Here is a 17,475-nt window from a genome sequence, read left to right on the forward strand (position 1 = left end):
TGAAAAAGAAACAAGTTTAAAAAAATCAATGAATACATCATTGGAACAAACTCTACTTATGGCAAAGCACTTTTCAAATTAAGCTAATGTTTTTCAACAGTAAGTCAGCACGCTTGGCTTTCAGAATGATGCTGCTAGAAATTAATAAAAGCCAGAAAGTTTATTTTAGACTAGAAGATTGACCTGAATGAGCAAAACTCACAATAAAACTGTAACAGCTCTTCATGCTCAAATTTCAAATCTTAATCTTACAGACAAAGCTGAGAGAAAGGCAGAAGTGGAAGGGAAAAAAACTCCTCAATCTGTTTCTGGCAATTCCCATGGGTGGTTTGATTTCTCCACCTAGATTTACCCACTCCTACTTGTTTCTACCTAGTTATGACTCCGCATCCTACTCTCCCCATACCTTAGCACCACAGAAGTTACAGTTGTAGTGTTTTAACATGTCAAAATTCAGAATTATGTGCTTCAACATGAATACTTTATTGTACACAAAAGGCACAGCCTTTTGTCAGGGAGACAGATACATGGGTGAAGATTAGAGATCTATAAAAATGGGTTATTATCTGTCTAGAAGTAGCAGGGCTACTTAAGAGTTTTGAGTATACACAAGGTGAAGCCACCCATGGGCAAATAAAAGTGAGGAGATGGATAAGTCAAGGTCTCCATAACACTCTAGGATTACAAGAGTAATGTTTGCACATAGATAAATGTTGAACAGTTCTCCTACTTTAGAGAAAAATGGAAAGCACAAGGCAAAATGTTTGAGCTTCTTTTAAAAAAAGTTGAACATATATCAAGTGCCATAGTCCAATTTCAGAGTACAAAATCAATCTCTATTGGAAAGGACAGTATTCAGGAGAGAGGGATCTCTTTGTGGATAACTCAAGGCCCTTGATTTTTTTTTCACTGTCTCCACTAACCTTTTCAATACTTATTGCTTATTATCCAATCTACACAGAGGGTGAAGTACAATTTTCTCAGTTACTATAAGATTTTGATAGAATATTACATTGTTTGAGGATGTTGGAACTAAGAAACAAAAATTAGACTTTAGAGTTGTACAGGAATTCATTTCATCCAAAGCATTATTTACTAGTATATTTTTCCTTTAAAATCATTTACTTTTCAACTAAATATGTTATCAAATTCTTAACACCTGTATATCCTTCTCACTCTCTCTCACCTGTAGAACTTCCCTTCTATTTCACTGAGAGGATGGAGGCAATCAAAAAAGAACTTCCACAAGTGCTCACCACCACATCCACAAATATATACATACCTGTACCTGCACCTGTTCTTCCTTACTTGCTTTTTCTATATAAACTATATATAGCCTCTCCATTTGTACATTAGTTACCACTCCCTCTCTGTTAAGAATATGGCACCTTTCCAGAATCATCAATTTTCCTTCCTACTAGAGTGTTCCAATTTATATATATATATATATATATAATATATATAAAGAGATTCATTATAGGGAATTGGCTCACATGATTATGGAGGCTGAGAAGTCCAAAAGACCTGCACTGAAAAAGATGAGACCCAGGAGACCCAGTGGTGTAAGTTCTAGTCCGAGTCCAAGTCTGAGGGCAAAAGCAGACTGATGTCCTGGCTCAAAGACAGTCAGGCACAAAGAGAATGGTTCTCACTTACTCAGCCTTTTTGCTCTACCCAGGCCTTCAGTGGATTGGCTGAGGCCCATCCAAACTGGGATGGCAGTCTGCTTTACTCAGGCTACAGATTCAAAAGTTAACCTCATCCAGAAACACCTTCACAGACACACCCAGAATAATGTTTAATCAAGTGTCTGGAACCCATGGCACAGTCAAGTTGACACATAAAATTAACCATCATGATCTCCCACATGAAACTAAACAAACAAACAAAAAACACAACAACTCTCCCTTGACCTCCACATCCTCTCCAACTACTTTTCCATCTTACCCTCTTTGATAGCAAAATTTCTCAGAAGATCTGTGCATATCCACCATGTTTTTCTCCTCTAAAGCCTGTCCATTCAGCAGACCAGTAAAATGCCAAACTCTCCCTCAACCCCCTTACTGTGCTTAATTTATCTCCATATAAATTATCACCATCTGACATATTTATTTTTTGCCACCCCTCTAGAATTTAATACATGTGGTTGATGCTCAGTGTGTTCAATGAATAAATGAATAAATATAGAAAGTACATGGAGGTGCTCATGAATATATTAGAGCACATAGTTACTTTAGAGCACATGGTAGGTGCTCAATGGTTCAAATAAGTGAATAAAAATAAAAATCCTTGAACAAACATGAGTCTGAGCAGGATCCTGTAGCCCTTTGGGGTACAAAAGCCCCTCCCTGTCCCCCATTTCTTGTTTGTTGGAAAGGCTTTTGTCTCCTAGGCCTTCCCTGGGTTCCAAAGAGTAGGCACAGGCAATTACTAATGAGGAAAGTAAGTGAAGGAATGCAGAAAAAAAGGAAAAACAGTTAAACAAGAAAAGTAATGACAATAGTTCCACAATAAAACAGTTCCAGTTCCTTCTCAAGGAATATACATAACAACCTGTTGGATATCTTTGAGTTGTTCTTCATGAACTAAGACCCCACCACCACCACCATGTCCGCCGCCCCCACCGGCCTCTTGTTTGTAGAAGAAGCTTGGCATCTCTGACTCCATATTGTATCTATCTTTTCTGCTGCTTTAACCTCTGGGTCATAAGCCCCTGCTTAGCCCTGCACAAAGACATGTTAGCCACTATAGGAATTTTGCCCCCAGCTTGGGGTGTACATGATAGCCTTCCTTCAAAGAAACTCTACCTCCCCTGCAGCGATAAGGAAACGTGAACAAGAAAAACTGACATTTGTCTTGTTGAGTTCTGCAGGAATATCGTGACCAGACTCACCTCAACCAAGGTCGACTGACCAAGAACAAAGAGTTTTCACAACCCACCTTGGGCCCTTGATGGCACCCTGATGTCTGTGTTCGTCCGTCACTTCCTAACCTACCCTCCTGCTTCCCCCCTTCCCTGACATAAAAGCAGCTTGAATTCTACCTTGAATTACGATGGTTCTTTAGGACATTGATCTACCATCTTCTCAGTTTGCTGGCCTTCCGTATAAAGTCACTTTTCCTTGTCCCAACACCTTGTCTCTTGACTCACTGGCCTGCCATGCAGCACGTGGTACAAGCTTGAACTTGGTAACAAGCACTCATTCGTTACCTGTGTTTTCACTCCTAAGATAAGCCAAATAAGAACACAGTGCTGCTACAGGTATCAGACCAGCTTGATAGTGCCTGAGAGGAGCAAGCAGACCTTTGAAACAATTCCAATTCACCCAGAATTTCCAGACATCAGTAAGATCCATAAAGAGAAGAAAATTTTTGCCTCTCAGAAACTGAGACACAGGAAAAAACTACCAGAGCTGAGATGGATGGAAGTCCTGTGTGGGAAGCCTAGCTTTGTCACTGCCTAGCTATGGAACTGTATCAAATTTATTTAATCCTTTTGAGCATTGTGTTTCTTTTCTTTATGGGGGTGTCATTATCTTGACAATTGTTTTACCCATTCTCCCATACTCTGGGAATTTTTTTAATGCTTTTCCCTCCTTCCTCAATTTTCCAGCAATCTGTCTCCCCACTCTGTCCCCAGCCAATGACTTCAAACAACATAGAAAAAAGTAAAAGCAAACAAGGAAGTACTTCACCCTCCCACCACCTCATGCACAACTTGAAGAGGTACACAACCACCTGTATCCCATCTGTCTGCTCCTAAGACCAACTTGAGTACATGAACTTTTGATCTCATTTCCTCTTGCTTTATTTCTACTCTTATTTTCTCTCTACTCTGTATCAATTCAGCACTTTCTTTTCAAGTATTTATGCTGGCATACTAGCATTTTCTTATACCCTCTTATCTTAAAAAACAAGGCAAAACCAAACAATAACAGTGCAACAATAGCAACAACAGCAGTGACAGTGAGAAGCTTTCCACTGTATAAATATATTACAATTCATTTCATCTTTCCCATATCAGTGAATATCTGGGCTATTTCCAGATTTTGGTTTTTTTGGTTTTGATTGGTTTTTTTTTCATTTTTTAACCTGCTATAAACATTTCAGATATGTCTTCTGGTAAACATGCATCAGAGTTTTCCTAGATCAAATACTTTGTAGTGATATTGCTGAAGCCTAGACTGTACACATATTTAATTTTACTAGGTAACACCAAAATATTTTGCTAAGCAATTGTACCAGTTCGCATCCTATGAACAGTATAAATAGTTCCACATTCTCCCCAGAGCTTACTGTTGTCAGATTTTTAAATGTTTGCCAATTTACTGAGTATCAAATGGTTTCTTATTATGATTGTAATCGGCATTTCCATAATGATTAAAGAGATTGAGTAACTTTTGGTAAGTTTATAGATAACTTGTGTTTTTCTCTCTGTGATATATGGCTGTTTAGGTCCTTGGCCCTTTTTTTTCTGTGCAATTCTTTGTGTTTTTCTTATTGATCTTTTTAAGAGCTGTCTATATATTCTAGATACTAATCACTTGATTGGTTTCATGTGTTTTATATATAGATCTACTCCTAGTATGTGGTTTGTCCTTTTATCTAGATAACTTTTGATGAAATTTTTTAATTAAATGTACTCAAGTCAATTAATATTTTGCTTTGTGGAATGTGTATTTGCATTATAGCTTAGACTAAGGAAGGGATGCTGGTTAAGAGCATGGTTTATAGAGCTGGGCCACTGGGGTTGGGTCCTGGATCCACGTCTTACCTGCTGTACAACCTTGGGTACTTTTGCCTTATATGCTTCAGTTGCCTCATCTGTAAAGGAGGGATAATCTTACAGGTTTGCTGTGATGATTAAATGTGTTAATATATTATATATATTATATTTATTTATTATATTTATTATATTATATATATATATTGTATAACTTATTGTAACCGCACTTAACATTTTAAGCACTTAAGTACTGGCTATTTTTATTCAAGAAATTCTTTCCTACTCCCAGATCATAATATATTCTCTTATGTTTTCTTCCAGATGATTTAAAGTTTGAATTTCAGATTTAAATCTTTAACACAAAAAATGTTTATAGTTCCGTAGAGTATGAGACATGGGCCCACAAAAATACATGGAGCACTTCACAAACCTATATATCATCTTTCCTCAGGCATAGGGCTCATCATCTTTGCATTGTTCCAATGTTAACATATATAGTGTCAAGGCAGGTGCTCTTGCAACATTTGACGCATTAACCTCTTGCTTATTTATTCACTTACTTATCTAGGGCTCCACAACCCACCCTCAGATCCCCTCCCTCCTCAGTGACTGCATCTCAGTTCTCTTGCAGACTCCAGCTCTCCCATTTGATCTCAAAATGTTACACTGCATTAGAACTGAGTCCTATTCCCTCTGTTTTCTCTACACTCTATTGTCTGGAAACTGTGACCAGATTACCTAGGCTCAAATTCCAATATTGACTAGGTATATAACTAAGCATGTTATTTAACTTCTCTGTGCCTCTGCTCCCCATCAGTAAAATTAATGCAGTAATGTTTCTTATCTTAAAGTTGTTATGAGTATTAAATAAATGAATAAATGCATGTACATCACTTAGAACAATACTTGGTATATGGTAGGTATTGAATAAATAGTAGCCATTATTTTCTAGAGAATTAAAATTAATCTTACGATTTTAAAAGTCACCTAACTGTTGATGATCTCAAAATGTCTGTATTCAACCCGGAACTCTCCCTAAACTCAAGACTTACATAACCAACTGTTCATTTGGCTGCTTTATTTTTAGATGTGTGACAGGTATCTTAATCTTCACGTGACCTAAGCATAACTATCAGCTCAGTCTTAGTCTTCCCCACATCCAATGCTCAAGCCAAAACCCATCACCCTTGATTTACTTGATTCTTTCCTCCCACAACCAGCTTGATAAGTTCTGCTTCAAAAAGGCATCCCAGATTTGACCAATACTCCCTAATTCCACTCTGTAAGCAACATCTTCTCTCACCTGGACCACCATCACAGATACTCAGCTGTTCTCCTTTACTCCATTCTTTTTTTTTTTTTTTTGCAGTACGCGGGCCTCTCACTGTTGTGGCCTCTCCCGTTGCGGAGCACAGGCTCCGGACGCCCAGGCTCAGCGGCCATGGCTCACGGGCCTAGCCGCTCTGCGGCACGTGGGATCTTCCTGAACCGGGGCACGAACCCGCGTCCCCTGCATTGGCAGGTGGACTCTCAACCAGTGAGCCACCAGGGAAGCCCCCCTACTCCATTCTTGACCCTGTTATGGTCTTCCCTCCATTCAGAAGTGAGAACAAGTCAGTGCAATCCATTATAAATCCAATCAATACCCACTCCCCAGCCCCAGCTTGCTTAAAATTATTCTGTCTTCACAGAAAACACAATACAATTCAAACTCCTTCCCATGGAGTAGAGGGGCTATAGATGATCTGGCCCCTGCTTACTTCTCTTCCTGCACTCACCCTCAGTCACTATCCTCCTTCAGCCACATGCCTTCTTTGGGTCTTAAATGGGTAAACTCATTCTTACCTCAGAGCATTTGCACTGTTGGCTTGGAAGGACTTAATCCCAGATCTTGGAATGGCTGCCTCTTCATCATTCAGATCCCAACTCAAAAGGTCACCTCATCAGAGATGCTCTTCTTGATCACCTTAATTAAAACTGCCCCACTTCCAACTGATTATCATTCTACTGTATTTTATTCATTGCACTTATCAGTATTTAAGATTTTTGTATGTTTCTGCATTGTCTATATGCTGCTACTAGAAGTAAGCTCTGTGAGGACAGTAGCATTATATTAGTTTCAAACTCCCTAGAGCAGTGCCTGACGCCCACACAATCAGTTCCCAATGTCTAATTATTGACTAGCTGCTACATATTTTTCTAAAGCCTTTATATGCGGCATTGCATTTCATGCCCCACAGGAGATAGATAATTTTCATTTTACAGATAACGAAACCTAGACACAAAGTTAGTAAGTAGCAAAAGTGGAATTCAAAATTATCTCGATTGCCGTTTTATCCCCATTGCTTAGTATATTGCTGGATATTGAATAAACATTTGTTTAAAGGAGAGATGTATAAAAATATCAAAGAAAAAAATTCAAAGGAATATTTAAAAATATAAAGGAAACCAAAAAAAAAAAGGCCAGAGAGTGCCATTTTTAGAGTCTTCCACACCATCAAATGAACCATAGAAGGTCAGAATTGGGTTTCAGAATTCACACCCCAATAGGATCTACAGGAGAAGTTGTTGTTGCTACTTCCTGCTAAGTGCCTCAAGATACAACGGTTGTGATAAATGCTACAAAATGTAAAATTGGGGCAAAAAAAAATGTAAAATTGTTCTTCACACCTTTACTTAGTGCTATTGTCTCTGTCAAGTCACAGCCTACACAAGACCACAAAGCTTTACATAATTCAAGCTTAGAGAAATATAAATCTGATTTGTCAGAGAAAAATAAAGGAGACTTAAGGAAAAAAACCCCAAATTCAGAGATCCCATCTATTGTTTTCTGTGCATTCATATGTCAGAAATCCACATGGTATCTGGTTCATATGGCAGTAGGTGACTTATCTTTGTCTAGAACCTGCTCCCACCAGGGAGCACAAGTAACCTAGGGAGGAACTTCAGTGCCATGAAATCCAGAAAAAGGAGGGTGCCCAAAGTGCACACAGAAGGCATCAATGCTCTGAAGGATAGACATCTGGCCAGCTTCTAAGAGGCTCCGTTTTATTTTTAAATGTTTATTTTAAATGTTTTTTTTTAATAAAGTTACAACAATGTTGTAAAGTTTCATCAATTTATAACATATGAAATCACTTTCCTAAACTCCTGGTGCTGAGGTTCTAATCTACTAAACCTTCCAGGAAATGGAATTGAGTCTATCAGTTCTCTCAGTGCCTTAGATGTAATTGGCTCCCAAACTGCAGGGCACCTCAGCCCCGAGGTCTGGTGCTGCTAACTGAGCCAGGATTCAGCAGAGGAAGGACTAATGTAAGGGGACAAAGAGAGGCCTAATGGGATGGTGGACAAAGTCCCCAGGTGTTGGCATCAGAGGGGTCTCTCTCCAAAAGCTGCCCTTCAGAACATCATGGCTTCACCCAAATTCCCCCAGATCCCCTCTACTGTTCCTCTGCACTCTTCAGCTGTGACGCTGGTTTTGTCTCCAACCTGCCCACACATTGACTTTTCTTCCTTAGGCTGCCCTCGGGTTACTGGAGGCCCCCAAGCACAGGGCTTCAGAAAATGCCTGGAAGTTTATATCCCACCGTCTCCAAACCCTGGGGCAGCCCTTACCAAGGGTGGAGAGTGGGTGGTGGAGGAAAGTGCAGCTTCCATGCCTCAGACTCAGATAAACCCTGAGGCATGCCTTATACCCCAGATGTCCCCTGTGGGATCAAGCTGAAGTCGCTTTCTGTGAGCTCTTGCCCAAATTTGCAGCCTTGCTTCACTTCTTCCCCTGCCCGGTCTTGCTTTCCCCACACCTTTATTGTTTCTCCTGGGAGTATTACCTTAATAAAGCATTTGCACCTGAATTCTTACATTATAGATTTTTACATCTCTGATTCTGAGAAACCCATGCTAAGAAAAGAAACTACCCCAAAGGTTTGTGTTGAAGAGCAAATGAAATATTATTGTACCTAGGAATGGTGCTGAGCATATAACAGGTCCTCCCTAAATTACTACTATTACTACTATCATTACTTCAGGAAGGGAGCTGAAAATCTTCTCACTTTGGCAGCCTTTTATAGATCTAATTTGGGGCCCTTATGATAGTATATACCTAAAAATGCAGTCATCCTCCAAAAAAACGAATAGTTCTGGTCATTTCTGAGCAGTCCCTTGCTGTAGGTAACATTCTCCCCTCCATAAACTACATGGAAGGAGTGAAGCAAATCTAGAAAATAAAATACCACTGGCTTTGGAGACGCGTTTGTCTGAATTTTGAATGTATAGGCGCCATTTACTAGCTTAGCTATTTGATCAACAGGTAAATTGCTTAACCTCTCTAAGTCTTGGTTTCCTCATCTGTAACATGGAGAAAAAAAATCCCATCGACTTTGCTGAATTGTGAAGATTATACAATGTTTATTGAATTAGAGACAGCTTAGTGTATTAGTTAAGAGCAAGGATGCTGAAATAAGAATGCCTGGGGCTTCTCTGGTGGCGCAGTGGTTGAGAGTCCGCCTGCCGATGCAGGGGACACGGGTTCGTTCCCTGGTCTGGGAAGATCCCACATGCCGCGGAGCGTCTGGGCCCGTGAGCCATGGCCGCTGAGCCTGCGCGTCCGGAGCCTGTGCTCCGCAACGGGAGGGGCCACAACAGCGAGAGGCCCGCGTACCGCAAAAAAAAAAAAAAAAAAAAAAAAAAAGAATGCCTGGACTCCAAGCTCTGCTTCTTGTGTTAGTCAGGGTTCTCCAGAGAAACAAAATCAACTGGAGATAGACAGATGACAGCTAGATAGATAAGACAGATGACAGATAGATAGATAGATAGATAGAGATTTGTTATAAAGAATTGGCTCACACAATTATGGAGGCTGAGAAGTCCAGATCCAGGAGAGCAGATGGTGGAGCTTCCAGTCAGAGTCCAGGTCTGAAAGCAGAAGAGGACTGATGTCCCAGCTCAAAGACAGTCAGGCAGAGAGAGAATTCTTTATTTTTTAGCTCTTTATTCTATTCAGGCCTTCAACAGATTGGATAAGGCCCATCCACAATGGAGAAGGCAATCTGCTTTACTCAGTGTATTAGTCCATTCAGGCTGCTTTAACAAAAATACTATGGACTGGTTAGCTTATAAACCACAGAAGTTTATTTCTGGAGGCTGGGGAGACCAAGATCAAGGTATTAGAAGATTCTGGTGTCTGGTGAAAGCCAAATTCTTAGTTAATAGATGGCCATCTTTTTGCTGTACCCCCATATGGTGGAAGGGGCAAGGGAGCTCTCTGGGATGTCTTTTATAAAGGCAATAATCCCATTCATGAGAGCTCCACACTCATGACCTAATCACTTCCCAAAAGCCTCATCTCTAAATACCGTCACATTGGGCATTAGGATTTAACATATGAATTTTGGGGGAGACAAAAACATTCAGTTCATAGCATTCAGTCTACTGATTCAAATGTTAATCTCATCTAGCAACACCCTCACCGAAACACCTAGAAATAATATTTAACCAAATATCTGGCCCATGACCATCAAGTTGACACATAAAATTAACTGTCACTCTAATTGTGCAAACTTAGAGAAATAATCCAGCCTCTGTTATGTTTATTAGGAGACTAAAGACAGAGGGTAGTTCTGGAAACTGAAAAAGTTCAAACATATCAAGTACCTATAACAGTCCTTTCCATGTAGTAAGTACTCAATAAATGTTAGTGAAATTGCCTCTCCAGCAGAGAGTAGAAATTCAGGAAATGTTAGGTCCCTTCCCCTTGGAAGTGGAGAATAAACATGGTGACCATAAATGTGAAAACTACTCTCTTACAGACACTTTGAAGAGAATGATGACCAGAGTTTTTATTTTCTTTGAGTACAGAACAAGAATAGAGGGTTTAATCTTAAAGTAGTACTTAGTTTGGAGACACAGAATTTCAGGCTGTAAGTATCAGGAGATATTGAAATGGATTACTGAGAAGGTTATGGAATCTCCTATTTCAGGAGGTCTTTAAACTAAGAAATAATACCATGTGTCTGGAATAGCTTGAATCAAATTTTGCCTAAGGGTAGGAAAGAGAAGTAAATTACAACCCACCGCCCCATATTTCCTTCTGATAATTTCATTGTTTCAGCTTCCAGAGAATCTGAGCAAAAATATTAGAATTCTATAGAATGGAGAAAAGACAGTCTCTTCAGGGAGTGGTGTTGGGAAAGCTGGACAGCCACAGGTAAATCAATGAAGTTAGAACACACCTCACACTATACACAAAAATGAACCCAAAAATGCCTTAAAGACTTAAATATAAGACATGACACCATAAACTCCTAGAAGAGAACACAGGCAAAACATTCTCTGACATAAATAGTATCAATGCTTTCTTAAGTCAGTCCCCCAAGGCAGTAGAAATAAAAGGAAAAATAAACAAATGGGACCTAGTCAAACTTATAAGCTTTTGCACAGCAAAGGAAACCATAAACAAAACAAAAAGACAACCTATGGAATGGGAGAGAATATTTGCAAATGAGGCGACCCACAAGGGCTTAACTTCCAAAATATACAAACAACTCATACAACTCAAGAACACAAGAACAAACAACCCAATCAAAAAATGGGCATAATACCTAAATGGACATTTTTCCAAAGAAGACATATAGATGACCAATAGGCACATGAAAAGATGCTCAACATCACTAATTATTAGAGAAATGCAAATCAAAACTACAATGAGGTACCACCTCAGACCAGTCAGAACAGCCATCATTAAAGTCTACAAATTACAAATGCTGGAGGGGGTGTGGAGAATAGGAAACCCTCCTACATTGTTGATGGGAATGTAAATTGGTGCAGCCAGTATGGAAAACAGTATGGAGGTTCCTCAAAAAACTAAAATAGAGTTGCCATAAGACCCAGCAATCCCACTCCTGGGCATATACCCAGAGAAAACTCTAATTAGAAAAAATACATGCACGCCAATGTTCACGCAACACTATGCACAATAGCCAAGACATGGAAGGAACCTAAATGTCCACTGACAGGTAAATGGATAAAGAAGATGTGGTATATAAATATACAATGGAATACTACTCAGTCATCAAAAAGAATAAAACAATGCCATTTGCAGAAACATGAATGGACCTAGAGATTATCAAACTAAGTGAACTAAGTCAGAAAAAGAAAGAAAATACCATATGATATCATTTATTTGTGGAATCTAAAATACGACGCAAATGAACTTATTTATGAAACAGAAACAGACTCACAGACATAGAAAACAAACTTATGGTTACCAAAGGGGAAAGGGAGTGGGGGAGGGATAAATTAGGAGTTTGGGATTAGCACATACAAACTACTATATATAAAATAGATAAACAACAAGGTCCTACTGCATAGCGCAAGGAACTATATTCAATATCCTGCAATAAAGTCATAATGGAAAAGAATATGAAAAAGTATATATATATATATACACATATACATATAAAGCTGAATCACTTTGCTGTACACCAGAAACTAACACAACATTGTAAATCAACTATACTTCAATTTTTATAAATATCAGAGTTCTATTTTCTTAACCATGCTCTTCCTTCATTATGGGGTTAATAGTTTTTGAAACAAGTAAGAAAACTTCATTTAAAAAAAAACATCAGAGGGTTACCCCTGCCTACCACCTATGAATAGAGCAAACAACACTTAAGGTTATTGCTCCAGTGCTTGGTATCACAGACACCTCCCACAGCTGTTGCATCCTCCGTAATGAGGTGGTTCTTCAGGGATTTTATAATAGTTTTGTGTTATTGCAAGCCACAGTCTGGATCTCTATTCTGAGGTGTCTGAAAATGCCCTTACCTAATGTATACTTTTCTTTGATGTGATATACTGATAACAACCTAAAGTTTTTTAAATCATAAAATGGTATTGTATTATTACAAGGATGTGAAGAAAATGGGCTTTCATTTAGAAGGGTCTTTCATTCTCCCACTAGCAAATATGGGACAATTTGAACATCTAAGTAAATAATGAGAGAAACAAATTATAGACCACTGAATAAAAAAGGAAACCACAAGTCTATATGTGACTTGCAACCTTAATCCTTAAAGCAACTTTTTAAGATATTAGTACCTCCATTTTACACAAAGGGAAACTGAACTCAGAATGTTGAAGTGACTTTCCCAAGCTCAAACAGCTAAAAGTGACAGTCTTTTCTTCTATTAAAAAAAAATTTCAAATTTACAGAAAAATTATACATATAGTACAAAGAACTGTTTCCTTCCTGAACGATTTGAGAGTTGCTGACCTGATGTCCCACCACACCCAAATGCTTTAAAACAGGAATGTTTTTATACATAACCACGATACAACCATCAAAACCAGTGGCTACATTAGGCAAATGGAAAGAAGCACCTGCACACAGTAGACATTCAGTTCATATTTCCAAATTTCATCTGAACAAAAATAGGTAAAATGTAAATATATCCATCCCCAAGCTTAGGTATAATGAGTGATTATACTAATAACAACTGTAAAAGAATACCTCACAAAGAGTTGTTCACTTAAACAGGAACATTAATAAATGGGAAGCCTATGTAGTAAACCTGCAGGTAAATATTTCATCCATTAAACCTCAAAATTAACTTCTATTTTCATAATAAAAAGATGTAGAAGATCTGACAGTAATGACATAACATGTTGCCATTTATTTTATGGACCACTATATACATATAGAAGCAAATATAATATATAGATAAGATGTCTAAATATAAGTGATTATAAATTGTGACTATATTTTTGTCTAAAGAACATAAGTAGAAAGTAAGAACCTTATCATTCTGGGACATTCAAAGGACCTTTCCACATTCATACATTAACTAATATCTTACAATTATTGGGTTATTTTCATTTTGTATGTTTTTGTATAAATATATAAAAATATTTTGTAGTAAGACTGCAAGCTATAGAAAAAGTATACAAACCATCAAAAAATGTCCACTCAAGGGCTTCCCTGGTGGCGCAGTGGTTGAGAGTCCGCCTGCCGATGCACGGGACGTGGGTTCGTGCCCCGCTCCGGGAGGACCCCACATGCCGCGGAGCGGCTGGGCCCGTGAGCCATGGCCGCTGAGCCTGCGCGTCCGTCGTCTGTGCTCCGCAGCGGGAGAGGCCGCAGCATTGAGGGGCCCGCGTACCGCAAAAATAAATAAATAAATAAATAAATAATGTCCACTCAATTATACAACTTTTAATTAAACTTTTGTAATGGTTTCAGAGACATAGAAACAGCTGCATAATTCCAAGCTTATGCAAATTTCTAATGGGCATGGGCAAAAGCAATTTTTCAGACACATATAACCTCATTATTCTTTAATATTTAAATTTATATTCAATGAATTTTCTGTATCTGAATGTCAGCTTCATTCATGTCAATAGTGCTAGATGCTACTTCACTTCAAATATAACAGGGTTCCTGACTGATATTCAACAAAATCTTCTAGTATTTGTCTGATAATTTCTTCCTTATTAAAGTTTTATATTAGATTAGTTTCCATTCTTAAACAGCATACATTCTCAGAATCCAAAGTACACATGCACACACAACATAGAGGGTGAAGGGAGGGAGGGAGATGAGGTGGGTGGTGAGAGAGACAGAATTGCAATGCCCAGGGGATGGCTATAAATGGAAAGCTATAAATACATCAGCAGAGAGAAACAGAGATCCAACTCTAGAATGATAGCTTCTCAATGGATCCTCAGAATTTACCACGTGAAGTGTCATAGATGGGTCATTCTCAAAGCCTTGAAACTGGTCAGAGAGGTAGATAATAAAATGAAAGGAAGAAGAAATGTACTGAAAATCAAAGAAAAATTCTATAAACCCAATCGTTTACTAGGAAAGAGAAGAAAATGTCAAAACAAACAGTATGAAAACATTTGTAAGAAACAAGATTCTAAGTCAGAATCAGAATAAATCTATAAATTCACCTAATCTAAGAAGTATGGCTTGCCCTTTAAGTCATATAATCTCTCTTAAATAGCTATGTATGTGTGTTTTTTCTATATCACTAATATCAATATTTCCTACATTATTTCAAACAATTATCCTTATTTGGGGGCAGAATGGCCTAGAGCAGTACTGTCCAATAGAGATATAATTTAAGTTGCATTTGTAATTTTAAATTTCTAGTAGCTACATCAAAAGAAAGCAAAAGAAACCAGTGAAATTGTACTTAATAATGTATTTTATTTAACCCCAAATAACTAAAATAATACCATTTCAATATATAATCAGCAAAAAATTGTTAATGAGATATTTAATATTTTTATTTTATTATTGACTTCAAATCCAGCATGTGTTTTTCACTTAGAGTCAGCACATCTCAATTTCACAGTAGCCTATTAACAACATATCAAGTAGAACAAAGTGTCAAGGGTTCGATTTTTTTTTAACTTTGTTTTTTAGAGTAGTTTTAGGTTTACAACAAAATTGAAAGGAAGGTATAGAGACTGCTCATTAACCCTGCCCCTAAACATGCATAGCCTCCCCCATTATCAATATCACTCATCGGAACATTTTTGAACAAGGATGAACCACTGACACATCATACTCACCCAAATTCCATTTACCTTAGGGTTCACTCTCTTTGTATATTCTGTGAGTTTGGACAAAATATAACGATGTATATCCATCCCTATACTATCATATAGAGTATTTTCCCTGCCCTGAAAATCCTCTGTGCTCTGCCTATTCATCCCTTCCCCCCACCCCCACCCCAAACCCCTGGCAACCAATGATCTTTTCATTGTCTTCTTAGTTTTTACCTTTTCCAACATGTCATATAGTTGGAATCATACAGTGTGTAGCCTTTTCAGATTGGCTTCTTTCACTTAATAATATGTATATAAGTTTCCTGTATGTCTTTTCATACCTTGATAGCTCAGTTCTTTTTAGCACTAAAATAATATTCCATTGTCTGGATGTACCACAGTTCATTCATTGACTTACTGAGGGACATCTTGGTTGCTTCTGAGACTTACAATTACAAATAAAACTGCCATAAACACCTGTGTGCAGGTTTATATGTAAACATAAGTTCTCAACTCCTTTGGGTAAATACCAAGGAGTGTGATTGCTGTACCCTATGTTAAGAGTATGTTTACCTTTGTAAGAAACCATCAAACCATCTTCTAAAGTGTCTATATTTCGGATTACCAACAACAACGAACGAGAGTTCCTGTTGCTCCACACCCTCAACAGCGTTTGATATTGCCAGTGTTCTGGATTATGACCACTCCAGCAGGTGTGGTATCTCGTTGTTGTTTTAATTTGCATTTCCCTGATGACAGATGATATTGAGCATCTTTTCATATGCTTATTTGCCATCTGTGTATCTTCTTTGGTGAGGTGTCTGTTAAGGTCTTTGGCTCATTTTTATTTGTGTTGTTTGTTTCTTATTGTTGAATTCTAAAAGTTCTTTGTGTATTTTGGATAACAGTCCTTTATCAGATACTTTTTGCAAATATTTTCTCCCAATCTGTGGCTTGTTTTCTAAATATCTTGGTATTTTGCAGAGGAGAAGTTTTTAATTTTAATGAAATATAACATCGAATATTTCTTTCATGGATTAGGTCTTTGGTGTTGTATCTAAAAAGGGATCTAGATTTTCTTCTGTTATCTTCTTGAAGTTTTATAGTTTTACAAGCCTCATCTTTTTTAAGGTGATAGAATTAGTTGTAATTACTATTCAAGTATGATGAAAAGATTGATGGATATATGATTCAACGAACGAATAAAGGAAGAATAAATGAATATCAAAAAGACTGATGGTTCTTACAACAGCCCAACATTTTCTGTTTCATGGTCAACATTCTTTACACTGTAGCCTTGAGTTTTAGTGCATTATTTACAAGTACTTCTTGTTTCCAATCATTAAAACATCTTTTTTTTTTATTTCTATGATTATAGTCACTAACCCAAATGACCATACTCTAGTATTTTATTTTCTACCATTTACTGTAAATCTTTCCTTCTCTTTTTTTCTCACTCTCTCTTTCCCTGGCTCTACTGTAATCACCCCACATTGTAAATATTTAATTAAATTAGATTCTCATTGTGGCAAACAATATATTTTTAATAAAGAGGCATATTAAAAATGTACTGTTACAATTATTTTGAACATGTGCCAGAAGCCAAATCAAGCCAACTTGATAAATAAATCCTTTGGGAAAGTTTCAAGATGAGTCCATCTTATACCAAATGCCAATTTTTAAAAATAAATTGGGGTAATAAGCTTCTGAAGAGTAGCCAATAGAGTAGCAGAAATGCAGTATCTAATGCAAATTTAGGCTCTTGTACTAATAGTAATATACACTATGTAATTCATTTTGTATTTTGAAAATAATAATGATTATCACAGGTAGAAGAATCTACATGTTCCTAATTATGATCTAGATATCATATCATTATATGATTAACTTATTAAAGAAAGCCTAGATCTCCTTGGGATAAAATTTAAAATCAACAAGTTTGGGCCTCTATTATTTTGCAGGTATGTTCCAGGCACATTAAATATGCAATCTTTAAAGTTCATTTAGCAAGGTCCTTAGACTGTAACCCAGCCCTAAACTTTTTTTGATACCTATGAAAACTGCTATTTAAAAGTCACAATGGTTATCTGTCATTGTAGAAAAGAGATCTCAGTTCTCCTTTGTGGAAAGGGATGGAAACCATTTGTTTGCGGGTTGGGGACAACCTCTTGAATGAGCTATAATTCTGCAAG

The sequence above is a fragment of the Phocoena phocoena genome, chromosome 6 (assembly GCF_963924675.1).
Source record: "Phocoena phocoena chromosome 6, mPhoPho1.1, whole genome shotgun sequence".
Lineage (NCBI taxonomy): Eukaryota > Metazoa > Chordata > Mammalia > Artiodactyla > Phocoenidae > Phocoena > Phocoena phocoena.